We start from the raw sequence: 9,308 nt of genomic DNA on the forward strand, positions 1-9,308 counted from the left end.
AGGCCAGAAGTCAGATATTAAGGTAACCACAGGGTGGTGCCTTCTGAGGGCCATGATGAGAAACTGTTTAAGACCTCTTTCCCAGCTCCTGCTGGTTTGCCGACAATTTTTGGTATATTGGGCTAGTGAAGGCATTACCTCCATCTCTGCCCAGGTGATTCTCCTCAGAATGGAGAATCACAAAATGGCTGGTGCAGGGCTGAAATTGGCTGCATCATGGCAGAAGTGTCCTGTGGCCCAAGCACAATTTGCATCGTAGGCCTCCAAGGAGAGGTGAAGAAAGGACCAGCTGAACTCTTTAGCTGACTCCAGGGCAAGGGCCATCACCCCAGTGTGGGCCAGATTGGACTGTTAGGCTGGGGGTCTTTTGTAATACCTTCATTGTAGTCACCCTGAGAATCCAATGGAAGTGAGAAAGCAAACCAATAAGAGTAGCCCTGACAGCTCTGCACTACACCAAGTTTTTTTTTTTTTTTAAGTTTTATTTTTAACTGACAATATATGTTTATGGGATGCAACGTGATATTTTGATATATGTTTAAATTATGGAATAATTAAATCAAGGTAATTAACAAATCTATCACCTCACATACTTATTATTTTCTGTACAGAATGGTGATTATAATAAATAGCAATGCATTGTATATTTCTTTTTAAAGAAGAGTTATATATTTAATTTTATTTGTCATTATTATTATAATTTAAATAATTTTGCTACAGGGCATGTGCATGAGAGAAAGTGAGAAAGCAAGTTGTCAGGTTCAGGACTCAAACTGCACTCAGCCATGTGGGAGTCCAGCATGTCACCTGCTGGCTCCCTACATAGTATATTTCAAAACTGCTAGAGTAGATTTTAAATGCTAGCTCTTGCCTCTGTAGTCAGGCATAGACCTCCAACTTCCTTTTAGTAGCAGGTACCTACACATGCACATGTATACCCATGTAATTATTAGGACATATGGCCGATACTTGAAGTGGTAGCACTGTTGGGTTGAAGTTCAGTTGTTTTTACAGTTGTAAGTGGAGATAGTTAGAAGATGAACAACGTGCTAATAGAATTATGCTCTGCCCTGAGCTCCAGCAGTTAAACAAAGCCCAAGTACCAAGAACTGAGATCAGATTTGAAGAATGATATGGTAGTGTGAGTGTGTGCATATGCATGAGTGAGTGCATGCTTACATGCATGTACACTAAAGTTAGATGGGCAGAGCTAAGGTGTAAGAGTTAATCTAACAGTGCTGCAATCCTAATGAGAAAACCATCACATGTCTCCTCCGTGCCATTTTGCTAGTATCTTTTTGCAAGTCATGTTACTATTTCCATTTCCACAGAAGAATTTAGTCTTTAGAGGAATTGCATACTCTTAAAATCTGTTGGTCTATCTTGTTCTTTGAGTGGATCTTTTATCCAGTCATGATTTTACATTGTCATTTGGAAAATAATGAGTTATGCAGATCTTCCAAATGCTGACACATTTAAGTTTACAACATTCAGAAACCATTTTCATTAATATAACCATCAATCTCACTAGAAAAGTCTTGGTAAGTTCTTGGTCAAGCACATGATGATGGTTACAAGTTTTCCAAAATTCTAAATTTCACTTGAAATATCAGATATTATCAAAGACAGTAAATGCTGTCAGTCATTTTTCTTGAACTAACAGACACACTTTGTTCATCTTTTAGTTGATATCTGCCGAATACCTAAGTTTGAAGAGCTATAGTTTGTCAGTTGTCAAGTAAAAATGGTGTCTCATGGAAAAAGTGGCTAGTTTAGCTTGTAACTCACATAAATATTCTTCCTCCAGACACCTCATTTCAGTGTTCAGCAGAAGGGTTTGTGTAGCATCACACAGAATACACTCACACACATACACACACACATGAATAGAGATGTAATAAAATGAATAATTTTTTGCTGTTTCATCAAGGAGATTCTTCAGTGAAACTGGCATGTGTGGCAGGGAAGAATCTAGTGGCCACTTGTGGAGAAAATGGAGTCAGGATGATTTAGTCTGGCTCCCTCACTTCCGATCTTATTATGTTTTAAGGATAAGCAACTTATATTATTAGTTGTTTTGCACTTGCATGCTTCTAATGTAATTGTGATTTTGCTGTTTTACACCATTGCATGTAATGTGCATGTGTGTGTGACAGTTTGTCTTTGTCAACGAGTCACTATTGTCTATATCCCCTTTAAGAAGAAGGGAGCACCTGGCCAGCTAGTTAGCTAGCTCTGCTCAGTTTGGCCTTAATTCAGCTAGCTCAGCCCTGGTTGCCTTGCTTGTCTTGGCCTTGGCTCAGCTCATCTCAGCTCTGTGCTATGAGATCTGAAAGGCAAGAAACACTCTGAGTATTCTTCATGCACATCACAAGCTCTAAGAGGGAGGAAGCACTCTGAGAGTGCTACTAAAGCTCTGTGAGTTCCCCCTAAACTTAGCCAATAAACAACATGACATCAGTTTCTCTTGTCTTTTTCCAATTCCCTGAATCTCTGTTTGACCCACCCTTTGAATGAGGAAAGAACCTCACAAAATACCCCTAGTGTAGTGTGGTGCTGCTGCCCACCACCTTGATTCATACAGTTTCACCCACTGTTGCTTTGGTATCAAATGAGCAAATATCAACACAGGAAGAAAACCAATAACATTTTCTGTCTGTTATTCTCTCCCTCTGTGTCTCTTTTCCTCTACTTATATATATGTCTGTGTCTCTGACTTCATTTTTAGCCAATTATTTCCAATTCTTTCAGCCTCTATTTTTCTCTGTCTTTCTGTTTTTGTGCCTCTTTGGTATCTCTCATGCTGTATTTCTCATTCTCTCTCTGTATTTCTCTTTTCTTGGCTTTTACCCTCACCTGCCCTCCTTCTCCTTCTTCCCCCTTTCCCATCCTCTCTTCTGCTTGGATCCATGCGGGACCCCATGTGGATGTGCACAGACACTACTCAGCACAGTGGGGGTGCACTGTTGTAGAAGAGTTCTCCTTCTTGAAAATAAAGAACAGTAAAGGAGACTTCCCTTTGGAGAAATCCTTTTGCAGCTTGGCAGGCATGTGAGGTGGGGGAGCGGCATACCTCCTGGCTAGGCTGCCCAGTTCTGCTGTATGTCTTTAAGTGGTAGAAGAGGAAATTCACTTTTGTGTTTCTTCTCATTTTGATGCAGTTTGAATTTTGTGCTTTTGCTGAACAGATTAGCCCAAATGATTTATAATTTTTGTTTTAGATGTGCTTACATGCAAATATTTTCATCTGAACCATCAGAATGATTACAACACCTGTGCCTCTTCTGGTGCCCTTTGAAAGTACCCTTCTACTCCCCCTGCTCCGTCCAATTTTCTTTCCCTTTCACCTCCCCCTCACCCTGATCTACCTCTCTCTAAGATGTAGCTTTGGCTATTTGTTGACTAAAGACAATGATATCTATCAAACTCTCTATACTTGTCAGATATGATCCTGGAGACATTGTGTACATGACTTCATTGAACACTTACCCCCTCAAGGAGAGGGAGATCACATTTTACAGATGAGCAAACTGAGGCTTAAAGAGTGGGCAGTGACCAATCTCTCAGGCCATGTGATAAGGCAGGGCATGGCTGCAGGACCCCGGGCATGGCTGGGGGAGTTGCAAGCCACTGGCAGCAGAGAGCAAGGCCAGAGGGGTTCATGTATGCCAGCATAGGCACACATGTTTGTGCACATGTGTGTGCATATAGGGCAAGGCTGGGGTCAGGTGAGTCACTCTGTGGCTGGAGAGGCTACGGGAGCAGATGTTGGGGCCCGGCACAGAGCATGGGGATGCCACACTGATGATCTAGCCAGCATCCCGCAGGGCTTTGGGGAGATGTGCATCTGCCTCCATAGCAAGATGTGTGGTCAGAATGTGTTTGGAGTACTTACTCGAAGTGTGGTTTGGGTTGTGGGGTAGAGGGGTGAGGGGTGCCAGAGGAAGGATCCCAGTTATGAGGCCATTGGAAGAAAACAGAATAAGCCAATGATGGCAGGTGGCTATTGGGAAGAGGAGGCAGGGCACCCAAGATAGAGGAGGCAGAGTCTTTAGGCCAGCCGTAGACTGGGCATGCGACTGAGGGTGCGGGGCAGGGGAAGTGAAGCAAAGGGCTCAGGCTTCTGGCTAGGATGCTGTGTGTGCACTGAGACCGCTCTCTAAGATGGAGGCATGGAGTTGGGAGGCGGAGGGGTGTGGGGAAGGAGAGGCTGGGGACAAGGGGGTTTGAATTTAGGCCTTTGAGATCCCAACTCTGTTCTGTCCTGAAGCTAAAGGACAGAGGGGACACCCCATCCATGAGGGTATTCAGGCTTAGTCCGATAGCCTCTCAGTGGGATGTTAGAGGCCAGGCCAAGGGCCAACCTATTCGGTCCCATCTAGCTCTCAGATACTGGCCCTGAGGCTCCTGGGAAGGGTAGGCTGAGCAGGCCTGGCCCTGGTTCTACCCTGGGTCCTCAGAGTCCTGTGGATGTGGGGCTGGAGACACCTGAGCAGCTCACTGCTGTCTGTGCCAGGCTGCCAAGCTGCTTCTCAGCGCCTTGTCACCGCCCGCTGCATCTAATTAGCCTGCCCTCCAGCTGACAAGTATCAGCCCCTCTGACTAAGAGACGGTTTCCCCCTAAGTGCTTCCCTCTGGCAAAGCTAAATATTAATTATCTCCCTTTATGTCATGATTATTCCTGGGTGCTAATGTCACCACATCGTGGAGTGAGAAGACAGCTCCGGGAGCTGTGGAAGGGCGGTGAGGCGGAGGGAGCTGCCAACTTCCTGCACGTCTGTATGGGCGTGGCCTGGGAGTTTGGGCCTGTTTGTTACCAGGTGTGCCCTGGGCAGTGGCCCATACAGGGAACTCACAGGGCTGAAGGACAGAGAAGGGTGGGCCATGGGGAAGTGCCTATGCCCCCTCTTGCCAACAGTCACAGTGAGAGCCCCTTGACCGGGGCCAGCGGTGGGGTCACTCACATGCGACTGACTGAGAAGGTGCCCATGTGCTTCCGGTTCTGACACTTGAATAAATATCTACAGGGGCCGGAACATGCCAGGCACTGTGCAGGTGCAGCAGGAGAGAGGACAAAGTCAGAGGCGTGGCCCAAGGTGTGTGCAGCTGAGGTCTGGACGCTTCACCCAGATCAGAGAACTTCTGTGCGTGTGTGTGAGTGTGTGTGAGAGTGTGGATGGGGGGCATTTTGCACATCACTCATGATAGGCAGTAAGAGGAATGATGTCTTCTGGAAAAGGCCCATTTCTCTGTGTGACCTACTTCCTTGGCGCATAGCTGCTCGTTGAACGTCTCCACTGGCAGACATGTGCGGGGTGGCTGTGGCTGCTCCTGTCCCCACCAGGATGGGTGCTGTCACTGCAGAGGGCAACCTTGGAAGGAAGGCTGTGGAGGTGGCCAGAGTCAGTGTGAAGCCTCGAGCTTCCCAACCGGCAGGCAGATGGCACAGCCTGTCACGCTAATCACTGCCAAGTGGTGAAGCAGGGCTGTGATTATAAGGTGAGGTCATCTTAATTAGAGTGACAAAAAATGACGTCTAATTAGACACCATCCCATCTTCTAGAGACTTGTCATAGTTCAACTGTAAGACCTCTTAGCTTCTCGGTGGTGAGCTTTTAAATTCTCAGTCTCGATTGGATTGTCCCCCACCTCCTTCAATTGCCGGTCTCTGAGGGGTACCAGTGTGCTCTGGCCAGTGGGCTGGGCACACTGGCCATGCAGGGAGAGGCCAGAGGTGATGGTGGTGAGAGGAGCCAGGAGGGATTTGGAGGGGCCAGGCTCCCCTCTTTGCTCACATGACTCTCCTTTTCCTGGAAGAAAATGTCATTGAGGATAGAAAACACGCTGGGCTAGGAACCAGGACACTTGGGCATAAACCTGGACGGCCTTCCTAGGACAGTCCCATCTGTGACTGTCCCAGTCTCTGACCCTCAGTGTCTTCCTCTGTCAGGTGGAGCGGGTGGTCTGGTCTGTGAGAGGAGGTCGAAGTGGAAGCAGGAGAGAGCCTCATTGTTCCTCAAGCTGGACTGAGGGGTTTTGCTGCTAAAGCCGAGTAATGGACCTTCCCCGGGTTTGCAGGTACAGTGCCATCAAAACTCTCCATGGTGCATGTCCTTGTGCTCTCCATGGGCCCCAGGTGTCACTGAGTCTGTGGGACAGAGTGCTGCGGACATGAGGGTGCTGCCCAGCTGCTCTGGACTCTAGGGAAGGAGCCCCTCCCGCTGGCCCCATGGTCTCCAGCCCAGGTCGCCCTGCTGGGCTCTTCCACTAGTGGCCTCTGGCCAGCTGGTCACAGCACTTCTGCTGACCCTGCTCTTTCCGCCCCAAGGGTGACAGCAGCCCCTCTGTGTTCCCAAGCTGCCATGTTCAGGCCTTTACTGAGGCTCATGACGGCACAGAAGGAAACAAGCTTAGCCCACGCTCCCTGCCCCAGCCTCCAAGGTGCCCACCTGGATTGGTGCGTCTCTGAGGTGCCCTCTCCCCTCCCCAGGCCCAGGGCCTGCTCCTCCTTCCCCTCCCCACCTTCCGTCCCCCAACCCCGGTCCCCTGACTTTGGAAACAGCACTAACACCTCGCTCTGAAGAAGCTGCACTCGGGCACTTCCCCTTGTAGGGCTTCCCCAGACAACGGGGAGGGCCTGGCCTCCTGAAGTGTGGCTGACCTAGGAGGAAGTCTATTCGGGACCAAGTTCTCTCTCAGAATGTGAAAACTGGGGCACTTACAAGTTGGCCAACCAATGACGAAAACGTTAACGCTTTGTTAGGTCTCTGTATAGAACAGAATGCTCTGTTTTTAAGTTTCTCTTCTGTAATTAAGAAAAATTAATTTAGGAGCCAGCAGGTGGCACAGTGGTTAAGGCACTGGATTCCCACATGGTTGACTGTGGTTCGAGTCCCAGACTTGGTGGCTTGAAAAATCACGCCAGGGGCAATGTACGTGCGTGCCCAAAGTTCTGAAAGAGAATGGAGGAGAAGGGATTGCGGTGTGGCCATGCCCTGAGGGGTGATTTTTCTACCCTCTGTTTCTCCAGTGAGTGCACATGCCCGATGGAAAAACTCTAAAAAAAAAATTAATTCAAAGAAATTGTGGCAAAACGCACAGACCACTTTGCCACCTTCGCGGTTCACAAGGGTGGGTCTCAGGGCCTTATGCTCCTCTCCCATAGTTCAACACTTTGGAACGTGCCCGAACTGCCCGTCGACCTCCGCCTACCAGCTAGGTGTGCTGCATGACTCCCAGTCAGACCTATCCGTGCTCCTGTGTCACCGTGGCCGCTTCCTGAAGGAGCCCATTCCAGCAGCGCGCTTGGATTCTGCCGCCTGGGAGTGGGCACGGTGCCCTCCGCTGGCTCGTGCTGTGACTCCAACAGTGCCTTCAGTTTTCTCGTCCGTAAAGTACAAATGACGAGACTGGAGTCAGATCAGGGTGAGCAGAGGGTGGAGGGCGCCAGCTGGGCCCAGGAAATGGGCCTCTTGCTGTGACTGCCCCGGGGTGGGCAGCCTCGCCAAGCAGGAAGCGGAGAACAGGCCAGATCCTGTTAGATCAGGTTAAAAAAAAATGAAAGTAAGTCCAGCTCGAGGCCCTCTGAGAACACTAGCCCGGCCCGGAGCTGGTCACTGACCTCCTGCGTCGCAGAATCGATACAGACCATCCGCTTCCCTTTGTCCCTTCGCCTTGTAGGAAAGTCCCCACAGGTGTGAGCTGAGACTCACAAAGAAGGCTGGGAGACAGCAGCCCTGGAAAAATAATTCCACCTGTAAACACCTGTGTTAACAAGTGCTGTATTTGTACAGCTATTTTCTTTTTCAAATGCTGTTTACACACACCTATTCTCTTACCCGCTCAGGTGTGCCGCATGGCATCTGGGGCCGGCTGGCCGGGGGCCAACCTGCCACCTGAAATGCCTCCCTGTCTGCCCAGCAGTCGGGGTTTGGGAGCCGGGGTGTCCGATGGCCTGGCTGGAGCTGGGTGCGGCTAGGTCAGCTTGCTGGAGTTGAGCCAAGTCTGATGGGCTGAGGTCTGTGACCTCAGAGTGACAGGAGGGGGAGGGGGGACCCCTTAGGGGACAGTGACCCCCCTCCCCCCCATGAAAGAGGACACCTTCTCCTTTCCTGGCTGGCTCAGGTCATTTTGCATTTTCACACCCAGAGGAAATTCGAACCCCTCCACCACCTGATTATACCTGGCTGACCCATAGAGAAGCCATCCCCAGTGGACCCTGGAGCCAGCGGGCCAGGAGACGCGGCTCAGTGCAGCCTCTTGCAGCCCCCGAGCCCCCCAGTGCTCCTTTGGAGCCGCATCCCTCAGCGTCCAGCTCTCGCTTCTCCTGGTACCGCTCTCCTCTGGGTGGCTTTCTCGGGAGTCTCAATGTTGACTCAGGCACCAGGTCCAGGGATGTCACTCACTTAGTCCCAGACAGGGCCTGAGCGCCAGCGTTTTACTTTATTTTATATTTTATTTCATTTTTAGTTTGCTATAGGGTGAGTGTGCTTTCCGGAGAGAGACAGAGAGAGAAGGAAAGTGAGAAAGCACCCTCCCGGGAGGATGGCCATGCCAGTCCCTCCTCTCCCATCCTCCTTTCAGGATTCTGGCATGTACACACGTGCCCGGTGTGGTTCTCAAGCTGCCAGGCCCGGAACTCTGCGCAGTCGGCCCCGTGGGAGCCAGCTGTCGTAACCTCAACACTACCTGTTGGCCTGGGACCAGGATTTTAAACTCTGGATCAGTCAACTGTGTGGTCAGTTGAGAATAATTCCCCTGGCAGACAGTGGGGCACCTCTGTGTTTCCATACCACAAATCCTCTACGTAGAACTGCTGCTCGTTTGCAGGAGGGTTACCAGGACAGCCCAGGATGGTCTGGGTCCCCCTGACCCAGGGCTCCCGTGGCGAGCAGCCTGCGTCACTGTGGGACGTTTGTTACCACCTAGGAACCAGGCAGGTGGCTGTCAACAACACTCCGTGGTTTATTTGGGCTCCATTAGCTTTCCCCCACGTCCTCCGCCGCCCCAGAGCCCTCCAGGAACCCACGAGCATTTGACTGGCACACGGCTGTGGCTTCCTCTGGTCTGTGGACAGCATGTCCCTTGGCTTGGGTGACTGCGAGGGTCTGGGGGAGTATCAGTCAGGTGTTTTGGGGTGGGATGACATTTCTGTCTCGTGATATCATGGGCTTGTGCTGTCAGCGTGGCTGGTCTTGGTTGGCATTGACCCTGAGCACCTGGCTGAGGTGGTGTTGGTCAGGTCTTGCCCTGCCCGTACCTGCCCATGCTGCAGTCCTTGGAGCCAAGTCACAAAGCTCCGTCCCCCC

At 50.3% G+C, this 9,308-nt stretch overlaps 1 long non-coding RNA gene across 3 annotated transcripts in view; it reads right to left on the reverse strand.

Moving 5' to 3' along the window:
* Positions 1-768: 768 nt before the first annotated feature.
* The window catches only part of LOC102501042 (uncharacterized), a 9,369-nt gene continuing 829 nt past the window's right edge, over positions 769-9,308 (reverse strand). The window contains exons 1-4 of one of the 3 annotated variants that reach the window (XR_333351.3): positions 7,839-7,967; positions 7,622-7,736; positions 7,213-7,534; positions 769-2,329 (exon numbers count right to left, since the gene is read on the reverse strand). This is a non-coding gene — a long non-coding RNA (uncharacterized LOC102501042). Of the gene's footprint in view, positions 2,330-6,988; positions 7,535-7,621; positions 7,737-7,838; positions 7,968-9,308 lie in introns of those variants that run through there. The other 2 variants (XR_001370705.2, XR_003550105.1) reach the window with 2 other exon arrangements.

The sequence above is a fragment of the Tupaia chinensis genome, unplaced genomic scaffold, assembly GCF_000334495.1.
Source record: "Tupaia chinensis unplaced genomic scaffold, TupChi_1.0 Scaffold000045_1, whole genome shotgun sequence".
Lineage (NCBI taxonomy): Eukaryota > Metazoa > Chordata > Mammalia > Scandentia > Tupaiidae > Tupaia > Tupaia belangeri.